The sequence below is a fragment of the Anomaloglossus baeobatrachus genome, chromosome 5, assembly GCF_048569485.1.
Source record: "Anomaloglossus baeobatrachus isolate aAnoBae1 chromosome 5, aAnoBae1.hap1, whole genome shotgun sequence".
Classification (NCBI taxonomy): domain Eukaryota; kingdom Metazoa; phylum Chordata; class Amphibia; order Anura; family Aromobatidae; genus Anomaloglossus; species Anomaloglossus baeobatrachus.
The window spans coordinates 125,475,697-125,500,215 of record NC_134357.1 but is presented as its reverse complement, the minus strand read 5'-3'; positions in this window follow the sequence as shown (position 1 = coordinate 125,500,215).

Here is a 24,519-nt window from a genome sequence, read left to right as displayed (position 1 = left end):
TGCTAAAACTGCAGTTTGTAATTATTTCGTAGTCACACAGACTCTATAGATTCAGCACCTCCCTATCACTTGTATATATTATTATTCACAGTTTGAGACCATCACTAATATTTTCTGTTTTTCAGCCATGCACACTCTGGGTGTAGCAACTTGTATTCCCTATCTGCATTGATGAGCCGTGCACCCCAGTCACCTATCCCTAGGCTGTAAAACCTTAAAATGGCTATTGCTTTCCCCGTCCATATCTTTTATAGTACTTATGATAGTCTCTCCTGCCCTAGATCATGCGATGTGATATCTACAAGGAATTATGGGGAAGCGTTTTTCACCATGCCTAAAGTCATAAGCCTACTATCTGTGAAATTATACCATGTATATTTCTTTTTTTTTTTTAAATCCGCACAAATTGAATTGCAAATTGTTTGAATTTGCTGAGACCTGTGAATGTCTTGAGATTCAAAACAAAGTCAATTTGAGGCTGATTGATCAACTAGTTTTTAGTTGTGAGATAATTTTTTCTTGCCTATATTATATATTTAGAATATGTAAGGATTGTTGAAATGTTTATATACAGGAAATCACTTTGAAACCATCCTCTTTTCTGGCAAATAGTGTAACATCCCTAAATCCCTAAATATGCGTGTTGTCCTCTCTTAATGGCTTGTCTAAGTGTTTATCAGACTTAACCCTAAAGGCCCCGTCACACTAAGCAACATCGCTAGCAACATCGCTGGTAACGAACAACTTTTGTGACGTTGCTAGCGATGTTGCTGTGTGTGACATCCAGCAACAACCTGGCCCCTGCTGTGAGGTCGTTGGTTGTTGCTGAATGTCCTGGGCCATTTTTTAGTTGTTGCTGTCCTGCTGTGAAGCACAGATCGCTGTGTGTGACAGCGAGACAGCAACAACTAATGTGCAGGCAGCAGGAGCCGGCTTCTGCTGAGGCTGGTAACCAATGTAAACATCGGGTAACCAAGAAGCCCTGTCCTTGGTTACCCGATATTTACCTTTGATACCAGCCTCCGCCGCTCTCACTGTCAGTGCCGGCTCCTGCTCTGTGCACATGTAGCTGCAGGACACATCGGGTTAATTAACCCCATGTGTGCTGTAACTAGGAGAGCAGGGAGCCAGCGCTAAGCATTGTGCGCTGCTCCCTGCTCTGTGCACATGTAGCTGCAGCACACATCGGGAAATTAACCCCATGTGTGCTGTAACTAGGAGAGCAGGGAGCCAGCGCTAAGCAGTGTGCGCTGCTCCCTGCTCTGTGCACATTTAGCTGCAGCATACATCAGGCAATTAACCCGATGTGTGCTGTAACTAGGAGAGCAAGGAGCCAGCGCTAAGCATTGTGCACTGCTCCCTGCTCTGTGCACATTTAGCTGCAGCACACATCGGGTTAATTAACCTGATGTGTGCTGTAACTAGGAGACTGGGGGCTGGTCACTGGTTGCTGGTGAGCTCACCAGCAACTCGTGTAGCCACGCCCCAGCAATCCCTGCCAGGTCAGGTTGCTGGTGGGATCGCTGGAGCGTCGCAGTGTGACAGCTCACCAGCAACCTCCTAGCAACTTACCAGCGATCCCTATCGTTGTTGGGATCGCTGGTAAGTTGCTTAGTGTGACTGGACCTTAAGTGCCTATAACAATGGGCGATAATCACCTGTTCAAAACACTAGCTTGTCACTAACTTCACCTTTTATGCAGACATTAAAGGGGTTGTCCGGTCTAAAGTGATAAGTCTGCATTCAGTCTATGTGATTTCAGACTTATGAATCCATGCATCCAATGATGCAAGCACACATTATGTGATGCAAGGATTCACCGGTTTCTGAGCCGGGAACAGCGATCACGTGGCTGCAATTGTACGTTATGCATATTCCTAGCCAGAACCCAACTAGTGGGTGTGACCTCACTTAATAGAAATGTATTTAGCAAGGCTGCACCCACTGGAAGGCCACGACTACTAGTCAGACGCACCCACTCCATATACTTATGTTGAGTGAGGTCACGCCCACTACTTTGGTTCTGGTAGGGAACATGCATAGTGCACAATTGCAGTCACATGATCGCTGTTCCCCCCTCAGAAACCGGCGAAGGCTCACAGTGCACGCACTGTGATAGTGACTGCAGACTTAGACCGGACAATCCCTTTAAACTTAAGGCATCCAAACTAACTTTCTGAATGGGGGCTTCCAATTTCAGACTCAGGAGATTTCAGCCGAGCCAGTGAACGTTTATACAGGAATCAGGAACGATAGCAACCGGCTGAATGATTGGTTAAACCATTGTGTGTGGGGCCCCTTAAGGGGGCTTTACACATTAGCGATATCGATAGCAATTTCTAGCGATAGCGAGCGTGTAAGTACCCGCCCCCGTCGCGCATGCGATTGTTTGTGATCGCTGCCGTAGCGAACATTATCTCTACGCAGCGTTACACATACTTACCTGGTCGGCGGCGTCGCTGTGACTGCCGAACAATCCCTCCTTCAAGGGGGAGGGACGTTCGGCATCACAGCGACGTCACCGCAACGTCACACAGCGGCCGGCCAATCAAAGCAGAGGGGCGGAGATGAGCAGGACGTAACATCCCGCCCATCTCCTTCCTTCCTCATTGGGGCCGACGGCAGGTAAGGAGACGTTCCTCGCTCATGCGGTGTCACACATAGCGATATGTGCTGCCGCATGAGCGATGAACCACATCGCTAAACAACCCTTACCGATTTTTTACTTTGGGACGACCTCTCCATGGTGAACGATTTTCACCATTTTTGAGATCGCCTAAGTTCGCTGGTAAGTATTACACGCTGCGATATCGTTAATGACGCCGGATGTGCGTCACTAACAACTTGACCCCGGCGACCAAACATTAACGATATCGTAGCGTGTAAAGCCCCCTTTATGGTTGTTCCGTGTAACATCTACTGGTGTGCACACTGCACAGAGGATGTGCTGCTGGCAATAATATAAAATGTATGACAGAAGAGAGAAACAAATGGTCAAAAAAGTGATCATTCATCTGAAACTCCCTTATGATCATAGTCACTTGAACATGAAAGTTAAAGCGCTTCAATCGAATGCCTATATTGTGAATTTGTGTCATTATAAGGAGTTTATCTGCACTTTCTTTCAGTAAAAAATATGAGAACTGCAAAACCAATTTCCAACTACTCTGATAATTCTGAAATAAAATGCCAGGGTCTCCTGTCCAAGAACCCATCTTTTTCCTATTGTAGCTATGCGGAGTATCACTTGCCGTGGAGCACTTGACATGATCATACACCACATGTCTAGCCCTACAGGAAAATGATTGATTTTAAGCATCATGTAATATTTATATTGGTTATCCACTTCTGGAAACCCTCATCCTTAATCCATTCAGGGCTTCATAAAAAAAGAAACAAGGCATGCTACTACACACAGCTGCACCATTCCAGTGATGTTGGCGGTTCTGTTGTGAAAAAAGTGATGTAACATTGTGGTGTCACTTGATCGTTGCAGAAAATTAGTGGCCGCTAATCAGTTGCAGATCATCAATATTTTGCCAGAGTATATGTCCAGCTAGTTGGATACAGTATTTTTTACAGCTGGAGACAGCAGTGCCAACATCACTGTAATGTCGCTGCTGCAGGATGGCCAGCGAGAGCACTAGTCTCACCACTGCAATAATCCAACACAAAGGTAGAAAGACAGGGGGATATAGGCACAAAAGGAAAATACTTCAAACAACTTCAATGCAGCTAACGCCACAGCTGCAATAGTCAAAAAATATCAGGCTCCTTCCAAAGTGGACAGCTAAGATGTGAGAATCTATAACCAACATTAGATGTTAAGACAAGTGACTATTTAAAGTGAATGAATGGTCACAAAAGAGCTGCACCTGGGATTAAGGCTCCAAGGGATAGCCAGATAGGAAAAAGTCCTTACCCCTACAGCAACAAAAGAAAGCAAATACATTTAAACATAAGATGCAGACCTCCGCATATTAAGGCACTGTGACCTTCTGGTTCCAGACTCGCGATAGATCCCCCCAGAATGGGGCACAGCCATGACACATGTATGCTATAGGTCATGAAGGTGTTAATATACAGCAAGACAACCTGATTTCAAGGATCCCTAACTGCGCGTCTGAAGCCGGCAAGTGAACACCCGGAAAAGAAGCCTGCCGCAATGCACGCAAGATAGAATGAGCAACGGGGACGTCGCTCATGTGACTCCATGGTATCACGCCCACAGGAGCGTGATACCACGGAAAGTATGCAGTCGTCCATAGGGCAAGGCGCCGCCCATGTGGCCAGTGGCTCTCTAATTTACATAGGAACTATGAAGGTAATAAAATGTTTTTTATTACTGTCATATTATACAATTTTACAACACAAGCATGGGTAGGGAAGTGTAATTAGGGCACACATGCGTCTGCTGATAGGTCAGAACATATATTCTAGGTGACACGTTCCCTTTAACATTTTTTTAGTTATCTTATTAGCCACATACCATATTTCTCTCAAAATTCCTCCTTGTTTTATTTAATTTCTAGATGAACAAAAAAGGCAGAGCGAGGTTTCATTTGAGTTGACACTTTTAATCTGAAATTTTCATCATTACTAAAATATACAGTAGCGTAGACCCACATTCCCTTCTTTCCCATAAAAGTCTTGGCACAGAGTCACAATTATGATTAGGTCTTTATTAACTGTTACAATGTTGTAGCTTTTTGTAAGTAATTAAACATCAGTGCTGTAAGCAAGCTCCAGAGAAATGTGTAGTTACCAGTGTACCATTCAGCCTATAATCATACACTAAATATGTATTAAGTGGAAGTCGCAATAGGTGATATAAAGCTCAGCTAAAACCACATGGGGCCACAGTGTCATGCAAAGCTTTAGCAGGACACAGTGGAGTTGCACACATGGCAATTCCAAATCATCAGAAGGGGAATTTCTTGTTATTTTACAGTTTTACATTTGGTTTGCTAATAAAGACCAACCAGTGGTGTAACTGGAGTGCAATGGGCCCCAGTGCAAAATTTGAACCTGGACCCCCACCTGCACGTTGGTCAGATGTATGGGCCCTTGTAGCCTTCTAGATCCTATAAAGACATTCGTGTTTTGCCCCCCATGTAATAATGTCCCCGGTCCTGGATCCTTCCTGTAACAGTCTCCCAGCTCCTGGCCTCTTCCTGTAATAATGCCGCCCATCCTAGGCCCTTTCCAGTAATAATGCCCATCAACCTGGTCGCTTCTACTAATAATGCAACCATCCTGGACCCAATCCTATAACAATGTCCCTCATAATGGGCCCCTTGCTGGTCATCTTCCTGGTGTAATGTCCACCATCATGTATTAATGTCCCCTATCCTGGGCCCTTTAATAATGTTTCCTATCCTTGGCTGCTTCCTATAAAAATGTCCTCTATCCTGGACATCTTCCAATAAAAATATCCCCATCCTGGCACCTTCCAGAAATAATGTTCACCATCTTGGGCCCAATCTTATAACAATGTCCCACATCCTGGGCCCCTTCCTGGTATAACGTCCCTATCCTAGTATAATGTATTCCATATTGAGCCTCTTCCTGGTATAATGTCCACCATCCTGAGTCCATTGTTTAAACTGAGCCCTACCACTCACACGGAGATGAACGAACCAGGAGATATGTAATACCTGTCCGCAATGGTTGGCACCCTAAGATTATGAAATGGTGCCCCGATTCAACGTTGGCTAACCCTGAGTGACCTTAAATGCACCCTCAATTATAAACAAAGTGCTACTGTCATGATCCAGAACCAATATTCCCCGTTCCAGAGTTTCCCAGACCCAGCCTGGTCATGTCACGGGTTAACTTCCATCAGCATCGTTCCGGTTTCAGGAGACACTATATCTTGCTCTGCAGCTTGTGACTGGCTCTGGTGAGATTTCCTGTTTGATCTGACTCCTTGTTACCATGCCCTGACCTATACCCGCCTCTATTTGTCCATCTGTCCCAGTCCCTGACTTCCCTCTCCTGTCATTTATTTATCCATCCTCATTCATCCTCCTTCCCATGTTTGTGTCTTCTCACCGTCTGGTCTTGTCTTCTGTTCCCTGTGCCCTTTGTGTTCCCCCCTGCATATCTGATCTTTCGGCATCCGACCTCAGTTGTTTTCTGACCTAATCTTGATCCTCCCTCTGCACTGACTTGACTTCCCAGTTAAACCCTGACTGCTTGTACTACTCTATTATCCCCTGGTGGTTTGCCTGTGAAGTTACTCTGCTGTACTTAACACTCCTTTGTGTTACAGTGTGTCTTTTCTCTCCACTACACTGCTGCCACCTAGTGGGGGATATACTGTACTACTTCTCATCAGCCCTTTGTACAGCTTGACATCTACACTAACCATCAACTAACATAAATGAAGTGCACACAGACGAAGGGTGAGACACCGAGCTAAAAAGCATGTAAACACAGTCGTACAGGGAAGTTGGAGGAAAACTGATTAAATTCAAAAGACTTATGGAATACGTGAAAACCGCTCAAATTCCAAACTAAAAAGAAAGGTAAGAATGCTAGGAAAAGAACCACACAAACAAACCGCGGGGAAAAGCAATACTGATTATTCCGCAAAATTATCCTTAACTGAAGAGCTGGGACTCCAAACATCCATCTATCCAGGGACATTAATGCCAGTAATGAATGCATGTGCATTGTGAGTATAAATAGCTCCTACCAAGAGGTGATAGAGCAAACCAAGTGAGGAACTGAACACATCTGAATAGAAAAAAGATAAGCAAAAGGAACTAGCTTCAATAGGACAGAGACAAAACAGTCTGTCATCCAACAGTGAGAAACAGACCACCCAGCCAGAGGTCACCAGTAAAGATGAGCGATCCTGATCGGCAAATATCAGAAAATGTTAACATCGTAAGATCTTTGGCCAGATTGGATAGCCAATCATTTACCACAAAAGTTGGTGATCTTGCCAAGAATCGGTAAATAATCAGATGACAAAAACTATCCTTTCCCTGCCCATCACAGCCATGTCAAGTATTGGCTTGGCTGTGATTGGCCACTGTAAAAAAAAATGAAAGCAAAAGGGTTAAAGCAGTACATACCACGTCCCCGCTGCTGCAGTGCTACTTCTGTGTCCGACAATTATCACTAATGCATATTCACTGCTTTCCCCTTCCACCGGCGTCTCTGATTGGGTGCTGTTGGACCATGCCCTTACCCTCTGAGACAGCGTCTGTAATTGGTTAGAATGTGTGGAATCACAGATGCGGTACTGATATGTTTTTTTCCATGGGGTGTAAAGTGGATGCAAGAATATGGTGTAAAAATTTTAGCACCAAATCTGCATCTCTTAGCAAAAAAAATGCAGTTTTCTGCCAGGAGATGCAGATCTGTGAACTCAGTGAGAGTTCATGGAGGTCACCTGAGATCAGATTACCTGCGATCATAGGTGGAGGGCCAAGGGAATCTCCAGCTGTGACCGCAAATAAACAGAGTGACATCACCGCTGATCGCTGTGGCTCAGTTCCTGCTTGAACCAAACATGATCCATGATCCATGTTCCATGATCGTGCGTTGTGCTTTTAGTAATGTAGCAGAGTTGGAATCATCATGGGACCTCGTGTGGATTATGTCAGACCTGCAGGGGTGTTTTGGGGAAAAAGGGTGGGTTTTTTGTCTTTTATTTCAAATAAAGGATTTTTTCAGTGTTTGTGTTTATTTACTTTCACTTACACATTAGTAATGGAGGGGTCTCATAGACCCTCCCCATCACTAACCTAGAGCTTAGTGGCAGCTCTGAGCTGACATTAACCCCTTATTACCCCCATTGCCATCACACCAGGCTAATCAGGAAGAGCCAGGTAAAGATTCTGGACTGTTGCATCTAATGAATGTGGCAATCCTGGGCAGGTGCAGGCTGATATTTTTAGGCTGGAGGGCTTCCATTAACCATGGGTCTCCCCAGTCTAAGAATACCAGTCCCCAGCTGTCGGGATTTATCTTGGCTGGGTGTGCAGTGGAAATATCCTTGTCATTTGTTCATTTGTCATTCCTCCCTGTACTTTGTTTCTCCCTGAACATTTGTCTTCTCCCCTGTGTGTGCATGCAGTGAGTTTGAGCTTTGTTTTTCCCTTGTCTGTTTTTTGTGGGGTTTAATTCTCCTGTTGCGGCCCACCCCTGGGGTAGGTGAGAGGGGTTACTAGACCAGGCTACGCCGAAGTCAGGGCTATGTTGGGGGTCCAGACCTTGCCACCATCAGGCGTACATCTGAAATGAGGGACAGCGTAGTATCCCTTTTCTGAGGGGCAGTCTAGGCACCCCTATTCCTAATTTTCGTGTCACACCCGAGACAGGGACTTTTACTGTTACAATAATTATCCATTAATTTCTTCCTCAACTGTTACTACTTTTTATCACATGTATACGTAAAGATTTTTTTCAAATTTACCACTGGAGCGAAAATCACTCCAATAAAAGCTTGCATTATCATCACCATAGGAAATTCTCTGCTTATTATTGTAGCAATTGTTGAATAAAAGAATGACAATTATCTACAATGAAGAGCATTGCTGGATAACAGTATAACAAATCAGCATTGCTTGAAGGCAATTAGTTATACTGCGGTAGTTAACAAAATTAACGATTATTATTGCTTTTATTGATCTAAGGGTATATGCGCACAGAATTTTTGTAGGTGATTTTTTTTTATCAGGTCCACTTTAAAAAAAAATCATCTGAAAATTTCTTCAGAAATGCTTGAAAAGCTCTTTGTGTTAATGGATTTATTACTGTAAAAACCACTGCGTTGTTCATATGTTCAAGTCTTTTTAGTTTGTTTTTTTTTCTGGTTCATATTTTGAAAAATGCCTGGTGGAAAAAAACAAAAAAGGGATCTCACTTTGAAGCAACTTTTGAACTAATCCAATCCAAACTATGCACTAATCAATTGAAAGGCTCCAAAAAGCTCATCAAGAAAAAAGCTATTTAATGATACTTCAAGAACTCTTTTTAACAACAATTTCAAAGGCAAGAAACCTGTGGAAAAAAAGCGCATAGGGTCTTACCCTGATAAACAGGGGGTATAGTGAAGAGTAATCCTACTCACCTATTAGAGTTGTGAAAGGCACAACTCCTGTAACCACATATATAGATCAATGGCAGCAGTAACCCGATTGGCAGATAACAGAGAGAGATAGCGGAGATGGGTTTTTAAAAACCGCGCCAGAGATCCCAGATGTAAACTTGATCAATGTACACTTTATTTCGGCATAGGTCTACGCGTTTCAGGGGTCTCAGCCCCCTTCCTCAGGACCAGCAAGCACAAGATACATCAAATCTGCAGAGTCACATGCATACAGACAGTATATACCCAGTGGAACATCAAAGAACCGCCCTCAAAAAGAAAAAAAATCGGCGGGAAAAAACTTCAATCCCTGCAAGGAGTGACCAGTGTTCTATGCTGGAAAATGTCCGTATCCCTTAGAGCCATGGATTCCATTCCACGTCCATTGGTCCAACAGTCTTTAGTCTGCAGCCAGCTCCTCACAGGTACTAATAAAAACTGTTGCTTGTTACACAGAAAAAGAAGCCCTGATGAAGCTCTTTTATGTGTGGCCGGTTATCACAGCTGCGTCCACTTCCTGGAAGTGGACGCAGCTGTGATAACCGGCCACACATAAAAGAGCCCACAGCCACCTATGCACACCGCTGACGCCACTACAGGGGACCCCCTTACCAACTAACCGCAGGCTTCCTTACATTAATTCATTCGGCTGCTCTGCCATCTCCTCCTCATTGGAAGAGCTTCATCAGGGCTTCTTTTTCTGTGTAACAAGCAACAGTTTTTATTAGTACCTGTGAGGAGCTGGCTGCAGACTAAAGACTGTTGGACCAATGGACGTGGAATGGAATCCATGGCTCTAAGGGATACGGACATTTTCCAGCATAGAACACTGGTCACTCCTTGCAGGGATTGAAGTTTTTTCCCGCCGATTTTTTTCTTTTTGAGGGCGGTTCTTTGATGTTCCACTGGGTATATACTGTCTGTATGCATGTGACTCTGCAGATTTGATGTATCTTGTGCTTGCTGGTCCTGAGGAAGGGGGCTGTGAGACCCCTGAAACGCGTAGACCTATGCCGAAATAAAGTGTACATTGATCAAGTTTACATCTGGGATCTCTGGCGCGGTTTTTAAAAACCCATCTCCGCTATCTCTCTCTGTTATCTAACAACAATTTCAGAAAACATTTCAGGAAACTAAAAACTTGTCCAAAATGTTACCAAAGAAGGAGTGTTTCCTGGAGCGGTTTCCATTAGAAAACTTTTTACCATTTTTAACCTCCCCAAAAAAACTGTGTGCACAAACTCCAGTGGCCGGACAGTGCTACTTTTAGGAGAAATTCTCTCTGCATAGCATGAGACTGTGAAGAACCAGAAGTTACTTAAGAAACCATTAATGGCACCATGGTTTGGTCATGCTTTACTGTACAATTTAAAACAATGAACATGTGTATTGTTGCAAGTATTATCCAGCCTTAGAAAATAATATGTGATAAAATATAGTATACTCACCTCTAGTTTCTCCTGCGATCTACCAATACATTCTGGCAATTCTGTTTTCATATTTACAAGGAGCTAAACAGGACAGCTGAAGACAATCATTTGCCTCAATGGTCACAGGAGACATTACTTGCCTAATGGTGAAGAGGAGGGCACAAAGGTTTCTCTGTCACTAAACAAAGTGTCAGTATTGTTAATTGCACATATACGGTAGATTAAAAGCCTGCTACAGATTTTGCATTGGGGCCTTGTATCTTTGTATCTGGTTAAGATACTATGATTTATATAATTTACAAAGTTCTTATACATTCCATAAAATATTCTCACAAATAATGTCAAAAATCAACTTCAGACCCTCAGGGTCTTTATCCATTGCCCGTCATGAGTGTTATGCCAAGAGTTGTGGAGTTTTCCCCGCATATTTTGTGTAGGACCTCATGAGGAATGAGAAACACAAGACATGGCATGGCATCACTCAGGTTTTCAACCACATTCTCCTGTAGCCCTGGTGTTGAAACCTGCATCCATAAAACAGCAGCCCATGCAATGGATATGTAGAATTACATTGTGGCTATTCATCTGGGGCTGTTTTAACCAAGGAAAGACAACTTATAAAGGAAGGTACCAAGCAGAGGAACCCAATCTATGATCTTATTACTAATAAAGCAATTTAATGTTTAACTGGCTGTTTAGTCGGGTGTATTTACATATTTAAACGGAACATGTAATTTCCAGAAACTCTCCTGCAGATATAAGGGTAATCTGCATATAAATAGTGTTTAAAGGGAACCTGTCAGCAGAATTGTGGCCTATAAGCTGCAGATTGTGATATAGCTGGGTAATGCTAAAATATCACTTTTAATGGTGCATTAAAATATCTTTGGGGAAACGAACAAACATATATAAACAATGATCACACCGATATAGTCAGGCAAAAGAAGTAGGCCTGAGGGTTAGATAACCAATATCCGTATGAAATATTACAGCCAACTATTGGTACTAATTAACACCAAATAGTGGATAATCTCTATAAAAAAGAGCAAAGAGTGCCACTGAAGACTCTAACATCCTTAGCAATATGGCGTAAATAACAGAACAATCTCACCAGTATCTTATCATAAACCGAAGTGGATGTCCTGATGGCTGCTGGCTCTCCAAGGGGGAGCTATTGTGCATAGTTACCACATACCCCTCAAATACCGAACTGCAGATGGCGTTCTCCAGTCTCCCTACGCGTTTCGTTGTGGACTCATCAGGGGAGCTGTACTGGATCAGAGCACAAAAAAGTTGCAGCCACCACCAGTGGGTTCTTATATACAGCATTCTAACATCCTGCGTATAAGAGCCCAGCCCGCTGTGTAGAGCGCAAAAATCACTTTATAATACTTACTTAAACGGTCGCTGCGGTGGAGTTGGGCCATATGGGCGTCTCCAGTGCCGGCGCCTCCTATTTTGGCCATCTTTGTCCTCCTTCTGAACCCTGTATGCATGACACATCCTACGTCATACACACTTGCTGGTCCCGGGCAGACGCACTACAATACTTTGATCTGCCTTCCTCAGGGCAGATCAAAGTGTGCACAGGACCTCAATGCCGGAGAGTTTGGATGACGTAGGACGCGTCATGCACCCCAGCTTCAGAAGGACGACAAAGATGGCTGAAAGAGGAGGCGCCAGCACCGACGGAGAACAGAGACACCCATATGACCCAACTCCACCACAGTGACTGTGAGCCAGCATTCATAGGAGATTGAGATTTTTGCGGTACAGAGCAGTGCTGATTGATTATTCTGTATAGCACAAGCAATCAGATGATCGCGGCTTCAAGTCCCCTATGGGGACTATTACATACCGAAAGAGTAAAAAAAAGTTTAAAAAAAAACACAAACGTTCATATCACCCCACTTTTGCCCCATTAAAAATAAAACAATTTAAAAAAAAACACAAATTTGGTATCACCGAGTTCGGAAATGTCTGATCTAACAAAATAAAAAAGGAATGAATCTGATCGGTAAATGGCTTAACAAGAAAAAAAAATAAAAAAAAGGCCAGAATTATATTGTTCTAGTCGTCGGAACATTGCAATGAAATAAAAGACGATCAACACATTGTATCTATGCTAAAATGGTATCAGTAAAAATTCAGCTCACGGCGCAAAAATAAGCCACCACACAGCCCCAAATCGGAAAAAATAAAAACGTTAAGGGTCTAAGAAAATGGCAACAAAAGCAAAATTCTTTTTTTGACAAATGTCTGAATTTTGTTTTTCAACACAAATAAAGAAAAACTACATGTTTGGTATCTACGTACTCATACTTACCTGGGGAATCATATTACCAGGTCAGTTTTACTATATAGTGTACATAGTAAATTTAATCCTCCAGAAAACACTCTGAAATTGCACTTTTTTTTTAATGAAATAATTTTTGTTAAGTTTTATATACACAGCAGCAATAATAATATGCTCGCAGAAAAAAAGATGTCACCCAAGGTTCCCATTGTTGTTTAAGTTTAAACGTTTTCCCTATGGTAGAGGCTATATGCTTTTCATACATATAGTGAGTGTTAATTCTTATTATTAAATCAGACAGCGAAGGAACCACCGGGAGTTTCCATTTTTCTGTCAGGCACTGTCTACCTACAATCGGCGCATGACAAATAAACCTAAATGCAGAATCCCAGAGTTCCCCCAGTCCTATATGTAGGACCGCAAGGGGAGCTGAAGGAGCAATTTGAATCTTCATAGCTTCAGAAATAAACCTGAAAACGTCCTGCTAAAAAGCTGCGACCTTAGGGCATGACCACCACAAGTGGCCCATAGAGCCCTCTTGGCATAACCTTTCCAACACATAGAAGGATAGTTGAAAATGTACCTAGATAGTTTAACCGGGGTCCTATAACACCTAATGTGTATTTTTTTACCTATTCCAGATGACCTAATCAGGACTTGAATCCTTTTTGCAGCATGAAGCCATACTGTAGGGGGGAGGGAGCAGAAAAATTCCCTCTCCCATTTGGTCATGTAAAGCAAATAGCCATCATCCAAGGGCACATTAAAATACTTATAAAGCGTAGCCAAACCTTTTACCTTAGCAGGCTTAGAGTGCGATTGATTGAGTAACAACGAATCCATGTTCCCCGTAGAAAAAATTCGACTGTGCATCAGTAGATGGCGTATCTGAAGAAATTGATAAAAAGATTGACGAGGGAGCTCAAGGGACAGCTCTGTATATTGACGCATACCATTACCGCAATAATGATTTGCTATAACAAACTTACCTTTACTTTCCCAACAAGCTAAATTTAAGTCAGGAATATATAATTCTAAGGATCTCACCAATAACTTTTTAAAAAGACCAGATACAGATATAACTGATTTCCCCCAACAAGACCACAGGCGAGTAAAGGCCTCGATTGTAGCTAAGTTGGCTAAAGGGGGATTAAAAGACTTTGTTTCCAAAAGAAGGGATACCAAAAATTTATTAGGGGTGAAATTCAAAGATACGGAAGATTTTATTTGAAGCCACCTACATTCACAGTCTCCTTGCGAAAAAACTCATGAGGCATCTAATATAGTATATATAATATATAAAAAATATTTGGGGATCAGGAGTGGCATACAACATAGACAATAGATATTTTTTTTTTTCAATTTCACCACACTTGGAATTTGTTTCCTATTTTCCAGTATAATTTGTGGCACAATGCATGGTGTCATTTAAAAGTACATCTCAACCAGCAAAAAACAAGTCCTTATATGACTATATTGACGGAAAGATAAAAAAATATGGCTTTTAGATGAAGGGAGGGAAAAAATGAAAACGAAAAACAGAAAATCACCCAGGGGTGATACATAATGTATGGGAGGCTTACTGGAAGCATGGCTATGAGGCAACAATTAAATTTTATACTCCCTGCTGCTGCAAGTTTCATCCAGTCATCAGGGTGATGCAGAGTGATATTTCAGTCACTGTTCTCTATACAAGGAGTAATCTCTCCCCTGCAACTTTACAGCCGTTCTACAGTGTGTATGCCTAGCAGGCTGTCAATCAAATTTCAGGAAAGTAATTACAGCCATGCTCACTATATTGTGAACAGTAGCTGTAACAACCACCTGCACTCCTGATTAATTGAATGGAAGCAGCTACAGGGAAAATATAGCTTCAGTTTCTACCTGTAGCTGCTCCAGTAAGCTGGCTACACAAGATTTAAATGCTATTTACCTGAAGATTATCTGTATATCTAGAGGTAAATAGTATTCCTAGATTTGACCATTTCCCTTTAAGCCACTACTTGTTTGGATTTAATCCTGGTTTTAATAAATGGTAACATGAACCGCAAGGCTGGCCGTGTAAGCTTGTAGATAAACATCAGGATTCCAAAAATTGTTTTGTTGCAATTACAGAATTCAGAAAAAATATAAACCGTTTCACTATGTTTAAAAAGTTTATGCCCACTATTTGAAAAACGTATTTATGTTTATAAAAGGATCCTGATCAGACTAATATTCAGGAAACCCCAAGGTGGTGCACACAGTAATGATGTCCTGCTAATCTCTGGCAGCAAACTGATTAGTTAACCAGTGTGAGACAGGTGCATGGTCTGGACAACATGGCATGGAATCACTAAGAACCTAAATGAGTTTGGTGAGAGCTGGAGATTGAGGAGGGACCTCAGTAAAGGTATTAGTTACGGATTAGTTAGAGGTAAACACTCTGCTGACTAACCTACTCCTATTTTATACTTGCAACCATTTAAAAGCTTAGAAGTTATCTTCTTCAGAAAACTAAACCATTTTCTCTTATACGATGTTCAGCTTTGAACACACCTGGGGGCATAGCGTTGTCAACCTTTGTTCATACCACAGAGCCTCAGAAGCAACCTGAGGCTTCTGTATTGTTCACCCTGAGCCAGCCATCAGCTGGTTCAGGTTCACTCGTCTCCAGCTCTGTAGGCGTTAATTTCTGCAGACTGATGAGCAGGACCTGAAAACTCAGGTTGCTAATTGCCTCGTGCAGCTGTCTCTTCCCTATTTACAGTAAGGCTTCCTTTCTTTATGTGCCGATGATAGCTTCAGCTTTAGCTCCAGCGATTCCCGGTCTTGGTGATTTTCCTGTTGATGGTGATCCGTGCTGCGCTTCTGAGTGGTGTGAGCGTTCCCCTGTTGTTTGTTACTTCCCCCCTTTTTCCATTGTTTCCCAGTACACATACTGTCCTCTCTTTTGTGTTTGAGTGCTGTGTATGAGTTTCCATTCTCCCTTGTCCGTGTCGTTTAGTCTGTGTGTTTTCCAGCCCACCCCAAGGGTGTGGGAGAGGAGGAGTAAGATCAGGGTTTGGACAGTAATTAGGGTCACTCTAGGGACTCAGACCTGATTACCATCATATCTAACTTAGAGATGAGAAACAGCGCAGGGACTCTAGTCTGAGGGCCATTTTCCTACATGTTATATGAAAATTCTACGGGTGTTAATGGGTGGAGGTTCTTTGAAATGCTGGATGGACATATCCTTCAAAGGTTAAAATTCAGAATAGACAACCTATTGATTTCAGTAGGCAAATTTTGTGATCAATCTATTGTCAAGGTGACATTTTATAAAATATGGATGATCCAAAGTAACCCCTTCCACCATTCAAGCGGTCTGGCAAACTTATGTCATCAAAAGTTGCTTTAAAAGGGGTTTCCGCACCATGGCAAGTTATCACCTATTCACTAAAAGTGGATACCTTTCTCATTATTGAGGGTTCTACAGCTGAGTCCCCACCAATTAACTCAACCATTACTCTACTCATTGCCTATGGAATTGCCAAAGATAAGATATCTCTTACCATATCATACACCATAATGGGAGCAGCAGCATGCATTCACGGTCATCATTCCATTGGAACATTTGAAAGCCTTCTTCTTGGGATCAATGGGAGTCCCGGAGAATTCTTTCTTAGTGATCAGAAATTTATCATCTATCCTCTGAAAAAGTTAAATCTTGCTGAGTTTATTACCTTTTAAGACTATATAATATATATTTACAACAAATGATAGCATCGGCAAAGGAGCGGTGCCCAAATGATGACAGCCAGGGTCAGATAAAAATGCCTCAGTTAACTGCAACCCTAGCATTAAATGAGTGTTATAATGGTAATTTCTAGGGAAAAAATGCTATTTTTTTATATGTTTATGTTCCTTTGCTTTAAATTCAGCACTATCTAATTAACTCTAAAAAATGAATTTGTGCATATAGCTCAAAAACAATAACTTGCAGTATAAAATCTATCAATGGCATTGTGTATTAAACTATATGAATAATACAAATTCATTGTTTCTGTGTGAATGCATACACGTTGCGTACAGAGACTTAATAGTTGCTTTTGTTTCAGTGCACACACTGTGTCTTACCACCTTCAAAGCTGCAGAGACCACTTAACATAGCTTGTATAAGCATTATCTTTGCCATTACGTTGTGTTATCCATTAGCCCTGCATATTATTGTATTCTTCCACTTCAGCTATATTACTCAGTTTGCGATTTAGCTTTGATGCTGTCATAATAAACAGAGTCATTGAAATGTGCATTTTAATCTTCTATTGAAATTGTATCCCTTTTTCCTCATGGCATTTAGCTCTCTCTAGTATTAAAATGACATGTTTATGTGCAAGACTAAATAAATATGATTAAAAAAAAAAAAGAAAGAAATTGCAAGCACGTCTATATGATGGAATCTGTCAACATAATGATCTTTCACTCTAGCCATATTGCCTCACAATGTCTAAGGTGTTTTAAAAAAAAACAAAAACCCTAGCGATCCAGATGTCATCATATAATAATGGTATAGTACACCATTGATGGAACATTTCACTCTTTGTGTGGGTTTTAGAAAGGTCCTTTGCACATGATGTTTCATAAAACCTATTCCTGAAGATCTGATGGACATTTTATTAAAGGGAACCCACCATCTAAAAATATGCTATCAACCTGTAGATATTTTGTTAATCTGCGGGTAATAGAGTTTTGATGCTGTGTGGCCGTTACACTATGACCCCCGCTGCAGGGAATATGTTAAATTGGTATTCCCATCTCCAAGATCCAATTCCAATATGTACAGCTGAAACCAGAAGTTTACATACACTATCTAAAAAGACACATATGCATGTTTTTCTTTGGTTAGACATATGCATATCAACCCAGGAACAAAATCAAAAGACATTGTGAGGATGCTGGCGGAAGCTGGTATTATTGTGTCATTATCCACAGTGAAACGAGTACTGTATCAACATGGACTGAAAGGCCACTCTGCCAGGAAGAAGCCATTACTCCAAAAGAAACATAAGGAAGCCAGATTAATGTTTGCAAATGCACACAGGCCCAAAGACCTTAAGTTTTGGAGACATGTCCTGTGGTCTCTCGAAACTAAAATTTAACTGTTTGGGCATAATGACCATCTTTAAATTTGGAGGAAAAAGGGAGAAGCTTTGAAGCCTAACAGGAACATCTCAAATGTGAAACACAAGACTTTTGACTTTGCAAAAAGTAATAGAAATGCCTTAAAACATTCTGTCTCTCATTATTCTGGCATTTGGCAAATATAAATAATTTTGGTTCCTAATTGACCTAAAACGGGAAAGGTGTATTCCGATTTCAGATCAGATAGTGAGAAAACAATGCATATGTGTCTTTTTAAATAGTGTATGTAAACTTCTGGTTTCAACTGTAGCTAATCAGGAGAACTATACTACATTTATAATTGGAGGTATTTGTTAATACAGTGGTACCTCGCTTAACGAGTAACCCACTTAACGAGAATTTCGCTTAACAAGCAAAGCTTTTGGTAAATTTGTAATCCGCTTTACGAGAAAGCTTTGCTGTACGAGTGAAATCCTCACTGCACACACTTCCGTACATCCACCGCGCTCTGACCCACACTTGCAGTCCACACAAACACACACATGTACGCACAAAACACACACAAACAAACACGCACGCACACACATACAGTATTATGCTCACCTTACCTTCCGTTTCACCACCGGTCTCATGGTTCTTGTAGTTCCCGGGTGCATCGCGACGTCCTCGCAGCGAACTACAAGACCCAGGAGGGCTGCGATGGAACGGAAGGTAAGGTGAGCATATAATATAACATAATATAGAGTACCTTCCGTTTCATCGCCGGCCTCCTGGGTCCTGTAGTTCGCCGCTGTACTCCAGTCCACGCTGTGTATCGGCATCCATAGCGACGAGGGAGAAACTTCCTGTCGCCGCTACTGAAAGGCAGCACGCTGGCCAATCAGAGGCAAGCGGCTCTGCCTTTGACGTCAGCGCTCTGGCCGGGAAGTTCCTCCCTCGTCATTATGGTAACGCGATACACAGCCCGGCCCCGTACCAGAGAATAGCAAGTCCCAGCAGACCGGCGATGGAACGGAAGGTAAGGTGAGCATATAATATGTGCGTGTGTGCATGTGTGTTTGTGTGTGTTTGTGGGAGTTTGTACGTGTTTGTGTATGTGTGGAATAACAGAATAGGGGACCAGGATGGGAAATTTAACACGTTGTGGAACGAATCATTTGCATTGCAATGATTTCCTATGGGAAATCTTGCTTTGCCTAACGGATAACTTCAATAGTATGAATCAGCTCACCGTGGAAAAAGCTCAGTCTTGATTTCGTCCTGGAGCACGGACAGGCACTGCCACAGCCCAAAATAATGCAAAAGATGAGGATGTCCAGCTCTTCAGGCAAAAAATCACGTCTTTATTTTATCATGCAGACACAAAGAATGACATGACCAGCACAACGCGTTTCAGGTGAAACGGATAACTTGGTTAACAAGCACAGTCCCAGAACGGATTGTTCTCGTTAAGCAAGGTTCCACTGTATTTTTATTATTACACATTCTACATATTGGGATAGAATGTTTGAGATGGAAACACCCTTTTAACTTTATTCCTCCTGGCAGCCTTGGACTTTCAGTCATAGAAGTGCGGCCAGCGCAGTTTCAGTCACTGCTCTGTGCATAGTGAGCGGCAGCTGTAACCACGATCCTGGTACTGACTTACAGTTGGCTTTGTACTGTAAGTCAGGACTTTGCAATGCTGAGTCAGCTGTCAGTCAGTGCCAGGGGCGTGATTACAGCTGACTCTCATTATACACAGAGCAGTGACTGAAACTGTGACGGCCCTGGCCCTATGACTGAAAGCCTGAGGCTGCAAGGAAGAATAAAATTAAGAGACTGTTATTAACCTGTAGATTAAACACATATCTGTAGGTTAATAGCGTTTTTTTACATGACAGATTCCTTTTAACACTAGAACTACTGAGGTAGTCATTTTGACTACTTTGCACCATGTATTTCTATATAGGTGTCACGAGTCCAGTAGTTCTAGTGTTAAAGACAATCTTCACTTACTGTTAGACAAAGATCATCATTGTCTATACATAATGCTTCTGTCCTTTGTATCAATAAATATTTTCCTTAGTTGATCTTGCTGCATATAATGATTTTACGGCAGTTGGATCAATCAACATTGAAGATCAATGGCCAATTACCATTACGCTGACACGGTACTAATCATGACAATAAGGTGCCAGTGTACTTGGGTCTTTGATGTCTTATTTGAGGATTAGGATAAGTCATTTATGTACGATCAGAAGCAGTATGACCCACAACAGCAGGGTTCCTGGTACAGTAAATCAGCCAGGAACACTTACGAAAAAGCCACCGGTTAAAAAGCACCAAAAATCCCTTTTAGGGGAACTATTTTGACTAGAATTATTTTCCACTAAACAAATTTAACTACTACTATCACTACTTTAATCTATGTATAGTTATCGAAAGAGTAGTTGTGCTAGTGAAAGATACAAAGCAGATGTTCAGGAAGTCAGGGCTCAACAGAAATCTTTTTCATTGTTATCATTATTTCTATCCATGATAAGCCCTTCAAGTTAATCGACAATTGTCTCTCAAAATGCCCCTTTCCGGGAAAGTTGCACCCATCGCCATCACACTGCAGTTTAATATTCCTTAGTAGCCGAGACATAAATCAGCTAATTCTAATATTGAATTATTGCATCCTTTCTGGACTAAAGGGGGCTTTACACGCTGCGACATCGCTAATGTGGAGTCGTTGGGGTCACGGAATTTGTGACGCACATCCGGCCGCATTAGCGATGTTGCTGCGTGTGACACCGATGAGCGATTTTGCATCGTTGTCTGCTGCAGTGAGTAGTGTCCGGGTAACCCGCCTAACCTAATAGTAAGGGCGTGATAATAGGTTGCTGGCTGGTGTAACGTTGCGCCCTGCAACGTGGGGGTTCACTCGCTTGCAGCGGTGTGAGGTAGCTTCAGCAACACACGTACACAGTCTCTTCATAGAAATTCTGGCAGTTTATTAAAAACACTCAGCATAAACTGCCCTCAAACATAAACAATAAGTCCATAATGGAAGTTTAGCAACTTCCCCACTCTCTGGCTCCTGCCAGCGTACAACTCTAGCCAAGGTTCCTTCCAGCACCCAGGGCCCTCTGCAGACCCCTGTCTGTCTCTCCTCCTGGAGAGATTCGGCCCTACAGTCCTGGCCTGGCTGCACTCACCTCAGACTCAATATCAGAGCCTTGTGATCAGCCTCCATGCAGGCTGATACACCCAAAGCTCCTGGCTCTGCTCTCACTTGTTTCCAGTCCACACACTGGACATCTAGAGCCAGTCTCTCTCTAGACTGCCCTAGACACACTTCTCCCAGGTTCAGAGACAGGATTGCTTTAACCCCTGGAGCCACACCCACAGGTGGTAAGGAGTGTGTAATCAGCATCACACACCCTTCCATGGCTCTGCATGTAATGCAATCCTGTGGAACCACAGGTCCCAGCCAGCTTCACATTGCAGAGCACCCACGCTTCTGCAAAACATACCGGCCCTTTGTAATACAGCCGGTTGATACCTCACACTGGATACCATGCGCATACGAGTGTGAACAGTGCCCTATGCGCGCCACTAGTGTGCAATTTACCTTGCACCTGTGAAGTGTCCATCATGTTGAGAGGTTTGTCTGCATCCTGTTGGTACATTAGGCTAAGTTCACATTTCCGTTGATTTGTATCAGTCACATGCGTCGCTTGACGCATGTGACAGATGCGCTGTTCAACGCTGTACAACGGATGACAAAGAACAGAATTCTTTGTCGGATTCCGTTGTGTGCGGGGGGCGGAGTTCTGGGGCAGAGCCGAGCGGGGGGCGGGGCCAGGCGCTGAGGATGTCAGTGGAAGTGCTGCGGTCTGCATGGCTGGGGACAGGTGAGTGTATCTGTGAGTGAGTGTGTGTATGTGCATGTATGTATGTATGTATGTATGTATGTGTGTGCACATGCAAAGTGCGGGAGGGGGCGGAGCCGAGCGGGGGGCGGGGCCAGGCGCTGAGGATGTCAGTGGAAGTGCTGCGGTCTGCATGGCTGGGGACAGGTGAGTGTATGTGTGAGTGAGTGTGTGTATGTGCATGTATGTATGTATGTATGTATGTGTGTGTGCACATGCAAAGTGCGGGAGGGGGCGGAGCCGAGCAGGGAGCGGGGCCAGACGAGGGTGTCAGTGCTTGTCTGCATGGCTGGGGACAGGTGTGTGTGTGTGTGTGTACATACATGTGCGGAGTGCGGGAGGGGGCGGGGCAGAGCGGGGAAGTGTCGGCCTCCATGCACACGTAACCAGCCTAAATATCGGGTAGCAAAGCACCCGATGTTTACCTTGGTTACCCGATATTTACCTTGGTTACGGGCCTACACCGCTTAGCGCTGGCTCCTTGCACCGTAACCAGGGTAAATATCGGGTAACCAACCAAAGCTGGTGACGTGTGCAGGGAGCCAGAGAGCATGCGCAGCGAAATCCGACGGATCTCGCTGCTCAAAAAACGTTACATGCTGCGTTCCTCCCGCCCGGCGGTCAGTCGTTCCACGACTGATCAGTCGGGCGGAGGGTGCAACGCAGCATCATCAGTCACAATCCGCTGCTCATACAAGTCTATGGGAGCAGCGGAATCCGCTAAACGGATTCCGGTGTTTACAAGAGCAGCGGATTGTGACTGATAGATTTTAGCGGAAATGTGAACTTAGCCTTAGATGTGTTGGCCTGGGCTAACTGGACTGGTTGCCCTCTTTTTTGCTGTGAGTATATTAAATTTTTGGAGGAGTTTTTATCTCCTCTTTCTGTTGCTATTTTTTGATATTTATTAGTGTAGGGACCCACAAGCATGAGGATCCATGATGAGGATTGTGGGCTTATGTACATTGGCCAATTTACTAACTAATACCTCATATATATTTGAAATATATTTTTTGCACCTTGTTTTAACACGGGGTGCAGCCGGGCCTCTTAATACGGCCGTGCATAGTGGAGTCTCTGTCCCTTGTGTGCTGCAGTGAGTAGTGTCCGGGTAACCCGCCTAACCTAATAGTAAGGGCGTGATAATAGGTTGCTGGCTGGATACCATGCGCATACGAGTGTGAACAGTGCCCTATGCGCGCCACTAGTGTGCAATTTACCTTGCACCTGTGAAGTGTCCATCATGTTGAGAGGTTTGTCTGCATCCTGTTGGTGCATTAGATGTGTTGGCCTGGGCTAACTGGACTGGTTGCCCTCTTTTTTGCTGTGAGTATATTAAATTTTTGGAGGAGTTTTTATCTTCTCTTTCTGTTGCTATTTGGGGGTCCATTCTCGATTATCGTTACTGCAGCAGTAACGATGTAGTTTGTCGCTCCTGCGGCAGCACACATCGCTACGTGTGACACCGCAGGAACGAGGAACCTCTCCTTACGTGCCTCCCGGCCGCTATGCGGTAGGAAGGAGGTGGCCGGGATGTTACGTCCCGCTCAGCTCAGCCCCTCCGCTGCTATTGGGCGGCCGCTCAGTGACGTCGCTGTGATGCCGCACGGACCGCCCCCTTAGAAAGGAGACGGTTCGCCGGTCACAGCGATGTCGCCGGGCAGTAAGTATGTGTGACGGGTCTGGGCGATTTTGTGCGGCACGGGCAGCGATTTGCCCGTGTCGCGCAACAGATGGGGGCGGGTACCCACGCTAGCGATATCGGGACCGATATCGCAGCGTGTAAAGTAGCCTTTATTCTTTGTATTACACAGGTACAACAATACTTTGGAAGCTCTAGGGGACCCTGACAGGAGAAGGCCCCTGTGCAACAAGAATATGTGGGCCCTTTGCAATCCAATATTTCATCATAATGCACAATTTCACCTGCTTTGGAGATAAAAATGGACCTATTTACCTCTTGGGCCTGTGGCGCCCCTGAGGCTTCCGTCGCCACAGAGACATTGCACCCCAGTCAGAGGTGTGATGTCCCATCCTGGGTAAGAAAAGGGGTACATGCCAGTTCACAGGTAAAACTGCACTACACCCATTGCTAGGCACACACTGGGACCAGGGACAGTGGCAGAAACCCTCCCATGCTGCATGCTGGGAGGAGACGTAAGACCCATCCCTGCTCCCATAGGGTGGTAGCTTAGCAACCGGGGGGTGGGAAGAGCCAGCCGAGTGTAGAGCAGAGAGGAAGGTCAGAGTTTCAGTTTACCTCAGAGAGTGAGAGAGTGAGGAGCCAGCATGTAGCTGTGAAAGAGAAAGGAGCTCTGTGAGTTCAGAGTGTCCGCAACAGAGAAATAAAGCAACAGAGAAGGAGAGAAACAGAGAGTAGAAGAAGAGCTCTAGTCAGGCAGGAGCTAAAGAAAGAAGAAAGTGACGCTTCCTGGTGAAGACCCTGGGACTCGGAGGGTCCAGGTGACACCAAGCAGGGAACGAAGGGATTCCAGGGCCACAGATAGCTTCAGAGCTGGTGGCCAGTGAAGTCAGCTGAGAAAGGACACAATTAGAGGGGTGCACTGGCATCAACCCCCAGATCTACCCGGGATCGGCGGAGGTCCCTGACGGTGGTCCCAGCAGTCCAAAGGCTCCTGCAGGCCTTGACAAGAACTGTGAGTAAAGACCTTGAAACTGCAC